The 16,795-nt window shown below is 40.3% G+C and overlaps 1 protein-coding gene across 1 annotated transcript in view; it reads left to right on the top strand.

Moving 5' to 3' along the window:
* The first annotated feature begins 1,407 nt into the window (after positions 1-1,407).
* The window catches only part of LOC125450708 (phospholipid-transporting ATPase ABCA1-like), a 159,116-nt gene continuing 143,728 nt past the window's right edge, over positions 1,408-16,795 (top strand). The window contains exon 1 of the mRNA XM_059644422.1: positions 1,408-1,544. The gene's annotated coding sequence lies outside the window, so the exon portion shown is untranslated. The remainder of the gene's footprint in view (positions 1,545-16,795) is intronic.

Raw genomic sequence — 16,795 nt, 5'->3', positions numbered from 1 at the left:
ATCCCCTGCCAAATCTCTTGTCAGCTGCTTGAAACGGTTGAGGTTTTGTATACCTGGCACCCCTCTGTAGATATGGGTTCTCTGCCCTCTACTTTGGGCTCTTTTCTCTTGCAGGCAAAGAGGAGACTGAATATCACTGCAATGTATTCATGGGCATTTTACAAGATTATGGAAGCATGCCAGTTCCTTAGCACTTCCCAGCATGTATAAGATATTCACTGCCTAGGAACCAGGGGAACAGTGACCGCATGAAGTGACTTGCACCCATTCTGTGTGGTACTGAGGCTTGCGCCTGATTGCACTATTTGACATCTCTGCACAGACACTGACACTCACAGATTGAGTGATGCCCCGATTTGTTTGCAGAGACTAGATAATATGACATCCCCTTGTTCACTACAGGAAACCATCCATCCTCTTCCTGCACCAAATCCAGTTTCTTTTATTAGGTGCATGGGTTCTGTCCTGTGCTGCTGGTCTGGAGGACATCCTGCTTCCAATGACAAGGAAAAGCACATTCTCCTGCTTCCTAGTACTGCCTAGAGTGGAACCTGTGGTGTGGACTTGCTAACCCACAGAGTCAGCTTTCTGTTTGGTTCGTAGACATCTCCAGGGGTTTGGGAACAACCAACCTCAGCTGAGTGTTTCCTCCTGGATTGGAGTGAGTGAATGCTCACTCATATGCCCCTCGACATGACACTGGTCCTTTGACCCAAGAATGTCCCAGCGTGAGGGCAATAAGATTCAGTATTCCACTGGCACAGAAATGCCCAAGAGTCCATATTGAGGTGAGAACTAGGTGGTAATATGGGAAAACCAGACCTGTCTCCAAATGAGACACTCACTTCCCACACCTACCTCTGACTTGGACTCCACAAGGGGAGATGCTACACAATGTGCATGCAATCTCCCAGCAGCTCTCCCCACCAAAACAGTGTTTGTAACCCCTTAGAAAATGAGCTGCCCACCCACTTTATGAACCGTACCGGGCTTCAGCCCTTCAGATAGCAAAGGACGACAGTAAAGTAGGGAAAGGAAATAATTTATGTAAAAAAAACACGCAGCTCCGTCTATTTACAAGCTTTTGGTGCTTTTCTTTTCTTCGCAACAGTATCATTTCTTAGCATTTCCTGGATGTTAGACGGTAAACCATGGCACTATCAGAGATGTTTAATCTCTCCCTCACTGTCACGCACCCTGAATCCCAAACAGTTTCTAGCAAGGGATGTTGTTTGCTCTGTTAACTCAGTAGCACACCCCCATTTTTATCTCTGCTTCTCCCCGTGCTTCCTGGCGCCGATAGCGACATGTTATAGTTCAGCGACAAGCGAGAGAAAGCGAGGCGTGCATTTGACCGATAGTAACCTCGAGATTTCCATCAGCTGTATAAGAGCTACTGGAGGTTAAAAAAAACCTTCTCATACTTCCAACACGCACACAGAGACAACACCGAGCGCACAACCTGAAGTATTTTGCATGCTTTCTACTCTTTTACGAAAACTTGAGCCCCTTCACTGACAATTTACTGTCTTGAACAAAAACAGGTAAGGGAGCAGCATTTTTAATGTTTACAGTTTTCAGTGAAGTTTCCCGTTGGGTTGAAATGCACGCGGAGCTTGATCTTTTGTGTCTTAACATTAAATTCAGGGGGCGTAAACAGAATTGAATGTTCCCTTTAGGATTAAAATCTGTACTTTAATCTCCCTGTTTTACATGATGTAGATTTTTTTTAACGCATGGAAATGTCCTTATAGCTCTGTTTCATTTTTACTTATCGATATTTTGCCCACACACCTTTCTTTTATCCTTCTCCTTGAAATATATCTTAGTCGCAGGATACATTTTCTATAGATACAAAAGGTATCTTTTTAATCAGTTAGAGTGGAATGGACCATTATGAAGTGACTTAGGATCCTGAGAACGGGCAACTAATTTATCCCCTTAATATGAAGTGTATCCGGACCGGACCGAGTAGTTCCTTTCACTGCTACGCGTGCCTGTTTTTTCCTCTCGTTTCCCAGTCGGAGAGAGGGGCAATGCAATTAAGGGACTGAAAGTCAGGTCAAGTGGAGGGAAATCTCCTGACATCTTGACCGAGCTTTCCATAAAGCAGTGATGAGGCTAGCAACAAATAAGTTAAGGTTTTATGTTTCATTTAACCTTTTATGTTTCATTTAGAGAAAATAAAACGGATTCTGTTGAAGATAACTGGACTCAAATTAACCTATCTTTTATTTTATCCAAGGTCCTTTGTCTCCATTTGTCTTTCTGTAAGTGTGCTGCACACGTAATTAAGTGTGGCATGAAGGAAGAATTGGGGAGCTTCACTTTTAGAGTGTGTGTGTCAAACATGGATTTCATATCAGCTCACTCCTTTGAACAACATCAGTCTGCTATGATTTAATAATTAAATTCTTTGCGGGTTTTCGCACTTTTATGTCCCCCAGTCCCATCCATGACGAGAAACCAAGTTACTAATTTATATATACATAAGCGGGGTCGCTTCTTCGACTGTGTTGTCAAAGTACATAGAGGGCGACAGAGAGGGGGAGAAGGAAGGAGCTATAGTTGCAGGTGTTAGTGAAGCAATAGCAGTACCGAGAGCTGAGTTTTCTGTTCCCCATTGTATTGGGTGCCTACACACCACTAAAGTTTTACATCTTGGATGTATATCATTTTTGTCATTTAACATGTGAAAATTTCCTTGCGGTAGAGTATTTATCATTAAAAAAAGAACGTTGTGTATTTGAAATTAGAAAAGTTGTATAAAAAAAACTGACCACCAAAGTAACTGTAAAACTGGAAACAAAAATTGAATGTTCTAAGCATAATCTCAAAAAGTAATATAATTCATTTTCAATGATATAAAAAACATTTCAATTATTAAATATATTCTAAAAAGAAACTTGCATTTATACAGTGTCTTTCTCAACCTCACAATGTCACAAAGTGCTTTCAAGTAAATGAACCTTTTGAACTGTTGTCAGAGCTATAATGCAGGAAACTAATTTACAATCCAAATTATAGTCCGTAACACCAGTAAAGTTTGAGGGATAAATTTTGGTCATGCTCCTCTATTTGATAATGCCACGGAATCTTTTACATTGTTGTGAGAGAACAGAGGCGGCCTCAGTTTAGCATTTCATCAAAAAAATGGATTATATGTATTTGTGAGTAATATATGTATTATAAACTTGTGTTTATAAAATGCAGCATACACTGTCACTGAGGCTATTGAGCCGTTTGTGTGTGTGCTTTCTGTTTGAAAGAGCTAGTCAATTCTTTCCTGATAGCCCTGCAAATCTTTCCAAGTAATTATCCAACTTTCTTTTGCAAGTTACTGTTGAATCTGCTTTCAGAAAATGGAAAATCATAAGACAGGGTCAGGATAGGGTTAGGGATGGAGGTGGGGGTAGATATACAGTATGTCAGCACTCAGTAGGCAATAGAAGATTCCATCAAGTTAGTAAAGCACATGACAGAACCATATCTGATAAATTCCCAGGCCTTGATATAGATTGTGTACGGCTACATTAAATGCATCCTCATTCAACTAGAGTCGGTTTTTATTAATACCGTTTGTGATTTGCGCTATAGTTAAGAATGCTAAATTGGATACAATGGAAATCTAGTTAAGAGTAAGGGAACTTCAAACCTGCAGGTGCTGCTAGACCTGAAGACCTTTACCCCAGGAGGGTCTTAAAGAAATGGTACTATATTAAGTCCCCTTGACTTGAATATTTAACAACTCACTGAAACATGGATTGCCCTCATGGTTTGGAGGGACCCGAATGTAATGCCAAAAAATGAAAATGGTCACAAGTCAGGAGTTGGAAATTGGTGGAACATTATTTTCAGTTATTAAAATGTTGCTTGGGATGGTGATTAGAGATGTCCTGTCTGATAATCTGGACAGAGCTGGTGTTCAAGACTCCCAACCTGTTTCCCAGAGAGGAAGGTCATATTGCACCAACTGGATTAAAGTTTCTTGTTGGAGTTGTCAAAATAGTGGATGGAGTTGTCCAGGTCATCAAAGTTATATATTTGGCTTTCTAGAAAGATGACTTCACAATCAAGACTCTAGTCGGTTAGGAAGACTAATTTTTAATTGGATAGAGAATTCTGTTTCAGGTAATACAGGGTTATTTGTAATATAACTGGTTCTACATGGATACCAGTTAATAATGAAGCCTAACGGGACTGTTCCTGTTCCCAGTAATTAAAATGAATGAGCTGAAGATGCTTTGGGATATGTTGATTGTTTTAGAACCCTTGATGAGGAGAAAGATTTGATTGAGACATGATGCGTTAAATTCATAATTTATCAACAGCGTTCATTTATAAAATATTTCAAAATATTTACTGTTTTACAGCAACATTGTCAAGCAAAATTTTACACTGAGTCCGTAAGGGGTTATATTAGGACACGTGAGCAAAGTTTGATAGAAGGGGGATGTTTTAAGGAGTATGTTAAGGAGAAGGATTCCAAAGTGTAGGGTTTTGGCTGTTTTTGGCACAGCAGTCAATGGTTGAACAATGAAAACCAGACATGTGAATGAGACTAGATTTAGAGGAGCACAATGAATTTAGAATACTTAAGGGCTAGAGTAGGAAACGGTGATAAGTAGTAGTCATAAATTCTAGGATCTGTTACAGAGGTGAGTCACCAATATCTACTGATCTCTTGTTTGGATTGTGCCCTATCTGTGCATCAAGTCTCAATTAAATCTGTACATTAATTGCAGAAAGACAACCTACCTTAATTGGTGTATGTATTCTAAAAAGAACCATATGTTTTTGGTCAAACAGAAGGCCACATTGTGAGTATGGTGAGCACTTTTCATACTTGTGTCATAAATTGAGGCCTTGCAGATAATTTTGAAGGTGTACTACAACATTCAAACTAATATTAAAAGCCTTTATGTATCACAATAAGTTTAGGAAATGTTTTTAGTGCAGGAGGAAAAGACTTGATTTGAAAGCATTTAAAATGGTGAAATGACCATGTCTCTGTGGGCAGACAATTTAAATGAGATGGTTTACGGAAAACGAGCAGTCATCCATATAGAGAGCATAGGGATTCATCTGGGTAAAATGCCAGAAGAGTTTTGTTTACACGCAGGGTTATCGACATTGGGAAGAAACTACTGGATTGTGTGGTGAGTGTAGATTTGCTGGAACAGTTTAAAAAAACTGGATGATTTCCTTAATGTGGCTATTTCTGTTGTGTATGAATGCTAATTGGGGTGTTTGTGTTTCGTGCAATTTTCTTTGCTGGTTTTGATTGCCTGAGGGTGCAGTTCACAGTCTCAAAGAAGACTTCGCCTCCTATGTTGGCATAGAGTTCTGTTATCTATTTTTTTCACCTCTCTCGCGAGATTAGAAGAATATTAGCTCGTGGGATCACTGAAGAGTCATAGTACATTGTTGCATGGTGATTACATGATAATCAAGAACCAGGTAACCTTCTCTGGCTGCCTTTTTCTTTGTTGGGATGCATGTTTTCATACTTAAACTTTTGCCGCAATTTAGAAGAAAATTCTTTGGACAAGAAAATCAAAATGCGTTTTCAGAATAATTTATCCGCTTATTAATGAATAATTCCAGTAATTCAGTCATGTCATTAGAAACCTGTGCAATCATTTCCAAGCAACATTTTCAGAACAAAAAATGTATATGGTACCTTGTTTTATGTAGTTTTAACCTATTTTAATCAGATAAAGGCACAATGGTCCAAATGGCTCCTTTGGTACTGTATCTGTCTATGATTTTGTTTCTGTTGATGACAACAGGCATACTGGAAAACAACAGTAGGGTGTTTCTGTTATGTTCAGACTATTAGTTATGGCATAGTCAGTGCATTGAATTTATGGAGTGATAATCAACAGATGAATAGGAGGAAATAATATTTTTTAGCAGAAATACTAACAAGTTCAGAGATAGTAGGAACTGCCGATGCTGGAGAATCCAAGATAACAAGGTGTAGAGCTGGATGAATACAGCAGGCCAAGCAGCATCAGAGGAGCAGGAACCAGACCTTAAACCGCTCCCCCCCCCCCACCCCCGACACACACACACACACACACGCCTGAAGTGCAATTTTTGCAACAGTAATCCTGCACTGTCGGAGATATTCACGCAGGATGTTTCAGGCCTAGACCCTTTTTCAGAAAGGTAGTTGGTCATGTTATGTTACCAATCTATACTCAGCAAGGTGCCGCCATCAGCTCATGGATTAGCTAGGAGGTTAATCAGTTTTTGATGTTATCTATTGAGATCACCAGCGGGACCTTCTTGGGACACACTTGGGATGAGCAAAGGGAATGTGTGAACAGAGAAATAGGCATGAGGACAATCTGAGAAGTTTTTTTTAAAAACATGGCATCCTTAACTTTGAGTAGCAGCATGGAGCACAAAGCACTCATTTGAGGATAAACTGTCTGAAGTGATTGGTGTAGTCTGAAGGTTGCATTCAATTGTGTGTGTGTGTGTGTGTGTGTGATTTTATTCATACATTTTTGTTATGTTAGATTACTTTAATTTGTAAGTCTGCGAATCATGTAAGTAGACTATAATTTACAAGAGATAAATGAACAGCTTTGTCTGCAAGTGATTGTTGCATAATTGAAAGTTGATACCACAGCCGGTTTGCCAAGAAATTTATGCTTGGATCAGGATTTCGGTAGGTTTCATGAACAAAACAGTGCTAGCATGTTTGCAGATCATTATACTGTAGCCCATTGCATCATTTGTTCTTTCACTTCCCATAAGACCATTGCCTCTCTATCCTAAATAACTTTACACAAAACAGGATGATTTGTTTGAAATAGACTGACCAACATTTCATATTATGAAAATGAGGGATAGCATTTGAGGAACATTTTATGATTAGATCAGAATGTTAAATGATAGCAGTGTCTTTGTACACAGTGTTTGATCTAATACAAGAAAGTAATGTGTCTGGTACATGAAATGCTATACCTGTTCAATCTCTGATTGTGTTTGTATTATTGAATAATGAATTTTGGTAAAACCTAGTATTTATAGAGCACTTTGACATCACAAAGTGTTTTATAAATTAAATTAAGTACTTATTGAAAAGCACTTACTGCCTTATAGGATACGTGGCAACAAGTTCCCACTAATATCAATCATAACAGATAACCTGTTTTAGAGATGATGGGAACAACTCCTCAGCTCATCTTAAAAATAATGCCATGAGATTGTTTATAGGCAGACAGACCTCTTTCTAATGCCTCATCCAAACATGGCCTCTCCAATACTGCAGCACTTATCCAGTGCTGTGCTGGAGCATCTGCTTAGATTGCTAAAAAACTCCAGAAGGCTTTGAAAAACATTAGTCTGTGACACTACTTCTATGCTGCTTTCCCAGCGAGGATAGGAGTTCTCGCTAAGGAAATTGCAGGCTTATGGTATATCTCCTATTGTCATAGCGGCAGAAGAATTCTGCTCCATGATGCCATGGATGCGCACTTAGAGCGGGATGATCAGTGTGCACCCCTGGTGACTATAGACACAGCGATGTTTGAGGCTGTGATAATGAGAACTGCAGATGCTGGAGAATCCAAAATAATAAAATGTGAGGCTGGATGAACACAGCAGGCCCAGCAGCATCTCAGGAGCACAAAAGCTGACGTTTCGGGCCCAGACCCTTCATCAGAGAGGGGGATGGGGTGAGGGTTCTGGAATAAATAGGGAGAGAGGGGGAGGCGGACCGAAGATGGAGAGAAAAGAAGATAGGTGGAGAGGAGAGTATAGGTGGGGAGGTAGGGAGGGGATAGGTCAGTCCAGGGAAGACGGACAGGTCAAGGAGGTGGGATGAGGTTAGTAGGTAGGAGATGGAGGTGCGGCTTGGGGTGGGAGGAAGGGATGGGTGAGAGGAAGAACAGGTTAGGGAGGCAGAGACAGGTTGGACTGGTTTTGGGATGCAGTGGGTGGAGGGGAAGAGCTGGGCTGGTTGTGTGGTGCAGTGGGGGGAGGGGACAAACTGGGCTGGTTTTGGGATGCGGTGGGGGAAGGGGAGATTTTGAAGCTGGTGAAGTCCACATTGATACCATTGGGCTGCAGGGTTCCCAAGCGGAATATGAGTTGCTGTTGAGGCTACTGAGTTAAGGCATTTGTGTTGAACGTTATTGGGTGTGATATTTATGAAGCGTGTTAACTTTTTTTTCATTAATTGAACACGCTGCTCAAACCAGCCAAATTGTGCCATTTGTTATTTCATCTGACAAGTGCTATCATGATGAAAATGAGACTGGGCTCCTCTCCATGCCCAATTAAAAAAGATATTTTCATGAATATAGTTCAGCGAGAAGTAATTGCTTTTTGTTTCAATGTTGCTGATATTTTATTGCACAAGCAAAAGCACTGTTGTAAAGACAAGCAACCTCTTTGTTTAATAAAATAGCTTTAGTCAAGTGTTTCAAGGGGGAATACAGGTCACATGATGTTTTTGTGATTGCAAAGTTGTTTAAAATGCAGAGGCACTCTAATTTATGACAAATTGACACTCATGTGAATGACTATTTCAGTTGTCACCTTTGAAGAATAATTATCATTACAGTTAAAGCTTTTCTGTCTAGTTGTATTGCACATGGTGCTAAGAGTTAACTCGGAGACCAATTTAAGATTAAAATAACACAAAGAACCATGGATGCTGGAACTCAGAAACAAAAACAGGAATTGCAGGAAAAAAATCAACAGGTCTGGCAGCATCTGTGGAGACAAAGCAGAGTTAGGGTTTTGGATTATTTTCCCTTTCATCAAGTTTGTTTCTTGAGTCTTAATCAGTGAAGAACCAAAAGCTTTGCGTCTTGCCTTTGTTTTTAGCAATATTTAAGGTAGGTGTGAAAAGGACACGTAAAAGTCCTGCAGTCCTCTCATTTTTGAGAGAGTTAACCAGTGTTGGACCATTAGACATAATAGCTTGTTTGTAGTATTAGATTGGAGACAAATTGACACTGAATGTTTGATTTTAGAAAAATGTGCAGATGCTGGAAATCAGAAACAAAATTTGAAATTGCTGGAAAAACTCAGTAGGCCTGGCAGCATCTGTAGAGAGAAAGCAGAATTAATGTTTTAGGTCCAGTGACCCTTCTTCAGAGCTGAGTCTTTGATCCCTGTAAGATTGTGTGGTGCCATCTTCTAGATAATATCCCAAAAGTCAATGTCCAAACGTGTTACACTATTTTCTGAATTACTATAACTTCTGAAACAGTGAAATCAGCTTGCTGTTGCTGGGCTTTCTTGCTGTCTGCAACCAACCTCTCCTCTCCTACCTGTATTTTGGAGTAGATCTTTTGGGTGCAAATCAGCAATTTATTTATCTATTACAACAAATACCAAAGCACGAGGACTTTTATTTCACTTGACTCATTTAATAATGAGAAACACGTAGTCGTCAGGATTAGCAGAATTGTGACTGCAGTGAAAAAAGGAGAAAAGGCTCATCAGATTATTAGCCAGTCACAGAGACAGCATTGGCAGAAAGTAGGATGGATGAGTGGTATAAAGTGCTGTAATCAGTTTGCAGTTTCCTCTGGAGATATGGGTTAATGTCGCACTTCAGTTTTTTAGGTCATCACATATATGAAGCTATTTAATGAGACATAATTGCACTAAACAAGAGAAAAGACTTGAAGGGTTTACTGCTACTCCAGAAGGGATTCGGAAAGGGAGAGGAAATTATTAATTATAAATACACAAAAAACAGAGAAGAAAGGTTGATTGTGCTCCATACATACACTTGTTGTTGAATTTGTGTTATAAAACAAGAATGACCTGAACAGACACTTTCCAGAGAGGGGGTCACTGCATTGATGTTCGTTAGGGACCTTGATTAGTTTTATGTTTCCTCTCCAACTCTTGAGTCAAAGCACTTTGCCATTCTAACTTAGACCCACAGATAGGTTAGTTATTGCTCCGGTGTCTACAAATTACATCTCCATGGTGTATGGACATAAAGCTTTATTTAAAAAGTGGTAAGGTCGGACTGTAACAATGTCATTTTGTTCTCTAATGTTCTCAACAAATGTGATAGATGTAAACTCATTCTTCATGAAACCACCAATAGTGCTGTTCTGTAAAAACCATGTAGACAGTTATGCAGTACAGCTTCTAACTTCCTGCAAACAGCCAACAGCAGAGCAAATTGAAAAGTGCAGACCACCGACTCAAAGGCATAAAACTTGAGTGGGAAAGGAGTGTCCTTCTCCTCCTTGATAGTAGGAACTGCTGATGATGGAGAATTGGAGATAACAGAGTGTAGAGCTGGATGAACACAGCAGGCCAAGCAGCATCATAGGAGCAGAAAAGCTGACGTTTCGGGCCTGACCCTTCTTCTCCTTCTCCCCGCTGTCTTTTTTCCTCAGTGCTCTCATGTACGTTAAAAATAAGGTCCCATTGTGAATGGCATCTTTCCAGTACCTTTCTGCAAATGTCCATTCTCCGTGCCCAATTCCTGATGGTGACACACACAGTGGGATTTATTGCTTTCCTTGGGCCAGTCCCCTCTGCATACACGCATAGGCACTTTCCAGAAAGGGATCACTGCATTGATGTTCATTCAGAACCTTGGTTAATTTTATATTTCCTCTCCAACTCTGGAAGACAGTGGGAATAGCTGATAATATTCACCATTCCCACATTGCAGCTAATCTAACAAAAATGAGGTTAAATCTGGAGTTTTCTTGGTCTGTCAGACTAAGCAGTGCAAGTATGCCATTGGGCCAGCAAATATAACCATTATTTTCTTGCTGAGTTTGTCTTAACAAAAGCAGTTTGCTATCATGTAGAGATGAGTGAAGCAAAATAATAAAGGGAAGAGTTGCATTTTTGGGGTGCTTTTTGTGACCCCTAGTGTCTCAAGGCACTTTACAGATATGAATTGCTTCTGTAACATCATCAGCAAACTAATATTGGAGATGCAACAGCCAATTTTCACACAGTAACTTCTGACAAGCTGCTATGTTATAATGGTCAGATAGTTTGTATTGTGTCTTATTGATTGCAGGGTAAATGCTTGCCATGACACTAGGGATAATGCGCCTGGTCTCCTTCGTGGCATTGGTATGGAATCTCATCCACTTGAACAGACATGTTGGAGCCATCTGATTTAGAAACTAATCCAAATGATGGTACATCCAATAGTGCAGCACTATCTCAGTAATCCACTGGAATTTAAGTTTTAATTTTTATGCTTAAACCCTGCGATGCGCTCATAACCCAAAAATCCTGCAGCGAGATCGCTGCCAAGCAAGCCATTGCTGAGACTAATGATTATTAGATCTTACTTACTTACTCGTTATCATTCAAAAATTGAATTCTAATCAAGTCTCAAAAGTGATTTCATTTGAGTCATGCCATGAACTGTGTATGCGAGTGGGAACACAACAGGCTCTTGGAAATCCAGCTGATTCCTGAGACTGGCCCAAGTGGGAATTTTACTAGTTCCTCAAAAACCTGAGGCAAATACTGCTCACTTATGATGTTATGGTTAATAGCAGTTAAACGAGGAAAATACTCACACAAACAAGGTCATTTGAACTGATCATTAAAAGATGAGACAACAAGTAGATAACAACTGTGTCCAATTTTGGGCCGCACACCTCAGGAAGGACATACTAGCCCTGGAGCGTGTCCAGCAGAGATTCACACGCATGATCCCTGGAACGGTAGGTTTAACGTATGATGAACGGCTAAGGATCCTGGGATTGTACTCATTAGAGTTTAGAAGGTTGAGGGGAGATCTAATAGAAACTTACAAGATAATGTATGGTTTAGAGGGGTTGGACGCTAGGAAGTTGTTTTCATTAGGGGGGGAGACTAGGACCCATGGGCACAGCCTTAGAATTAGAGGGGGTAAATTTAAAACGGAAATGAGACATTTCTTCAGCCAGAGAGTGGTGGGCTTGTGGAATTCATTGCCGCAGAGTGCAGTGGAGGCCGGGACGTTGGATACCTTCAAGGCAGAGATCGACAAATTCTTGATCTCAAAAGGAATCAAGGGCTATGGGGAGGGTGCAGGGAAGTGGTGTTGAAATGCTCATCAACCATGATTTAAATGGCGGCGTGGACTTGATGGGCCAAATGGCCTTACTTCCACTCCTATGTCTCATGGTCTTATAGATATATCCATTTTAAAATCTCTTTTTGGGTGCCCATATGATCGTCTCTGTGAATTTGTTTAGTCAACATCAGAAATACTGTGCATGGCGTAGTGACAACTAGGGACTAGGGACAACTGGCTATCTGTGGTGCCTGAAGCTCCTGTACACTTACAACGTTTTTATTGATCCTGAGCTCCATGCTTTTACGAAGCACATTAAATTGAGTTTGTGGTGAAAGGCATGATGAAAGTGGAGCAGCAGTACGGTCTGATAATGTGTGCAAGGTATGTGTCCATTCTGTGCTAGACAATGATGCATTTACTCTGTGATCTGTTTTAAGTGATAGGGCTATAGTAGTAATTCATTGGAGAGAGAAAAGACATTTATAAATGAAGTCAGATTTCTGAGCTGATGATTTGAATTCCTTAGGGTGGATAATTGCTGAAATCACTTTTATTAAAACTTATTCTGCTTTGACATAACTGATCTTTTGTCTCAAATTGAAGTTCACTGCTCACTTCACATTTCGTCTATTCAATTGTGGATCATTATCTAAATAATGTCTTCAGATTAGTTAGTCTTGTTGGAGCCTGTTGACTGTGAAACCATCTAAATTCCCTTCCTCTTTCTCCCCTTCTCACAAGTTCATTTTTTCAGTTTCAATCTTGGGGTCTGTAAAGGCAACAGCAGAATGGGGCACGGTTTGTTTGTTGGAAGTTGGTTGATGGTACAGGAAGTGGTTTGGCACTCTTTCACAGAAATTACTCGTGTGTCAGTATTCAGCCAAGTGAGAGATCAGGATCCGGTGATTAAAATTCAATTGATTGGGCCTTTTCTTCCCCTCTATCATATGGGTTGAAAGAGGGATCAGTTGAAAGGTCCCATCTAAGACTTTGCTGCGGAAAATGATTCATTCTTAGCCAAACCATATTCTGAAGGGAATAAATTATGTAGGGAGTGTTTTCAAAGTGCAAGGGCACCCAGATGACATCAGGAACCATGAGGAGACTGTTTGATTACATTATACTTGAGTACTGGGAAATGCTTGGAGCTGATTTTGTTGATTTATCACATGTCTTTTGAAGCACACTATTTGCCATTGAGTTGGGGTTAGCAGGATATCAGGCAAGATTTGAAGTGGTCAGCCTTGCACTCCCGTGCAGAGGTATTGCTGTTAAGCCAAGACTCTGACAGTCTTCTCAGGTGCATGGAAAAATTATCATGTGACCTTATTCAAAGAAAACCAAAGGACTTCTCCCAGTGACCAGCGTAGCATTATTTGTAACAAAGAAGACATGTTTTATTCTGGTTGAATTTCCGTCAGGGTGCAATTCTACATGATTCTCTATACGGCAGTTTTGAATACAAGTTTCAGCAATCCATAATCTACCTTTTGAAAATGATAGTATTACACATATAGATAAGGTTGCTTTTTTACGTGGAAAGGTTCCAACTGTTAGCATTGAGATGAAATTGTTGCTTTCCTGTCATCTGTGTATTCAGTGTTACTGGACTGGAAATTTGCTGAAATTTGCAGCGAAATTCTTGGAAATTTGTGGCATTCACGATAGGAAAAGTTGATCTATAGTTTGGAAGATTGTTTTCACAGTCCAATATTGGTGCTTATTATTGTTAACAGAATGTTATTTATCTTTTGTATCAGAATTCAGTACATATTGTGGTCTTTAAATACGCTTTCCTTCCCAATCATTTGGGACAGAGATGAGTGGTTAACTAAACAGTGATTTTTTTTATTATTCAATTCGATGTACTCATTCCTGATTATATTCCTATTATCAGTTTCAGGGAGATGAGAATTAAGCAAAGTTCGCATAGACATCAGGTTGTATTGTTTAATTCCAATCAGGAGATAATATTTCTACTGTGTTGTCAAACACACAGGTAACTTATCAGAGCCATGTGATAGTGCCAGAGTCCAGAGTCTAGGACACATCTAAAGTTAACATTAAAGTTAAAGATTTGTTTCAATGTAAACGTAGTTATTACCCAAAAAAAGCATAGCATCAGCGTGCAGTGTTGATTTTTACATTCATCTTGTACTTCCATAGAATGGAAATTGTGCTTAGTGCATGACAGACAACAGTTTTAAGAATTTAATATCAACTGTTCAAGGCTAAAATGACATTTTATTTAAACTCTAATGAATGCTTACCTTCTTGATCCTGAACAGTTTGTTTTTCTAAAGCTATCGCTGTGTGAACTGGACCTAAGTTGCACAAATGGGTCAATAAGAATACCTGAGTGATCTTCTTTAAACCAACAAATCTGTACTCCGGCAGGAGCTGGGACAATCAGGAAAAAAGGTGCTGTGCAACGTGCTGCTGTGCGCAGAACTAGCTGACCTCATGAGACAACTTCCTCACTTGTAAAATGTCCTGACACCACTGGGACGTTGGTCATCATGTGTCAAAGACACATCTTTATGTGCCACCAGTTAAGGATGTTTATCGTGCGTACAAATTAGGTGCAGCAGTAGGCCTTCCATCTCCTTGAACTTACCGTACTATTTAATAAAACAATGGTGATTTTGGCCTCTGCTCAACTTCCTGTCTACTCCCTAAACCTGCTAACTGTATTACCAATCAAGAATCTGCTCAAAAATCTTCAATGACTCTGCCTCCATTGCGCTCTTTGGGACATTATTCCATAGACTAATGGCCCTTTGAGAGTAGAAATTACTCTTCATCTCCATCTAAGCCCCTATTTTTGAATTTTGTCTCATTGTTCTATTCCCCATTAAAGGGATATATTTAACATATATTGTAAAACTGATATTGTGTATAACTATGCAGTGTATTACATTGTTGTATCCTGGCATTGTACTCATGTAAGGCAGTAATGTCTGGGGAAAATCTGGACAGACCATCAATGTGTAAACTGCCTTACTAGACCGGAAGAGTTAGCAAGGAACCCTGATGCCCAAGTGCAGCCAACATCCTACTTTCAACTGGGTGGTGTCACTACCGAAGAAGGCTTGCTATAATCAACAGCAGGAGCTTTGAATTCACCATGTTGCAGTGTCATTGCTGTTGATACGTTTTCCAGCCAAAATAATCATAGCATCTCCAACATTTAACATCTCCCTTTGAGTTTCAATGGTGTTACCATCACAGAATCCCTGACTGTCAACATCCTGGGCATTACCATTGATCATAAACTGAATTGGGCCAGCTACAAAACTACTGTGGCTCTGAAAGCAGTAATTCAGTGGTGAGTAATTCATCTTTTTCACAAAGCCTGTCCACCATCATCAAGGCGTAACAGGAATTTGAAGGAATATTTCCCTCTTGTCTGGTTGGTTGAAGGTCCGATCTACAGCACTTGTGAAGGTTGACACCATGCAGGACAAAGCAACCCGCTAGATTGTCATTCCATCCACCACCTTCAACATTCGCTACTGTCTCCATCTATATAGTGGCAGCAATGTTTACCATCTAAAAGGTACACTGCAGTATCACACCAAGGCTCCCTTGACAGCACCTTCTAACTGCACAACCTCTGCACCTAGATGGATAGAGCAGCAGATGCATGGGAATATCACTATCTCCAAGTCCCTCTCCAAGCCTCTGAACATCCAGACTTGGAAATATATCACCATTCCTTTAGTGTTGCTGGGTCAAATTCCTGGAATTCCCTTCTTAACAGTACTGCAGGTGAACACTTACCATATGGACAGAACCTGTTCAAAATACACATAGAATGTGAACAGTGGGTGAAGCAGGCTATTTGGCCCATTGACCTCCCAAAGAGCATCCCACCAAGACCTACCCGAAACTATAAGCCTGCATTTACATCTTTGCACTGTGGGAAGAAACCAGAACACCTGGAGGAAACCCACGCAGACACTGGGAGAATGTGCAAACTCCACACAGACAGTCGACTTAGGCTGGAATTGAACCCAGGTTCCTGGCACAGTGAGGCAGCAGTGCTAACCACTGAGCTACCCCACTGATGTCGTAAGGGCAATTAGGGATGGGATTAGAACTAAATGCTGACGGTACCAATGACGCCCACATCCCATAAATAAATAAGCCAGGAAAATAACCCTCACATTATTACATTTGTTTGCAAAGCATCTGAGTATCCAAATGGTAACTTTGGTAAAGATGATTTCTGATTTGTTTTAAGTGGACTCTGTACTTTTGTATATCACGAGTCTAAATACAAACCCACGAACTTGTATGTTGCAATACTTTCACTTCAACCCTTCAATCAACTCTGCAACTTGTTCAGCAAGGTCCATTTCATGTTCAAGGATTTTGATATGGGTCTTTATCAGGGACTTTTTTATCGCAAGACTTACAATGCTGGGGGTCTGAGCACTAAAAGATCACAGTGTACTCCTTTCTATGTGAAATTCTATATAGCTTTAGGACTCTTTGGTAAAGACAGCCTTTCCCAGCCCTCCTTTTACAGCTTTGCATCAACAAACTTGAACTTGATAATCTCTTTGAACAGAGATAATAGGAACTGCAGATGCTGGAGAATCCGAGATAATTAGGTATGGAGCTGGATGAACACAGCAGGCCAAGCAGCATCCTAGGAGCAGGAAAGCTGACTCTTCAGGAAGGGTCTAGGCCTGAAATGTCAGCTTTCCTGCTCCTAAGATGCTGCTTGGCCTGCTGTGTTGATCCAGCTCCACACCT

This window comes from Stegostoma tigrinum, chromosome 3 (assembly GCF_030684315.1).
Source record: "Stegostoma tigrinum isolate sSteTig4 chromosome 3, sSteTig4.hap1, whole genome shotgun sequence".
Taxonomy (NCBI): Eukaryota; Metazoa; Chordata; class Chondrichthyes; order Orectolobiformes; family Stegostomatidae; genus Stegostoma; species Stegostoma tigrinum.
Note: the sequence above shows the minus strand (reverse complement) of the source record. Positions and strands in the feature narration are given on the sequence as shown.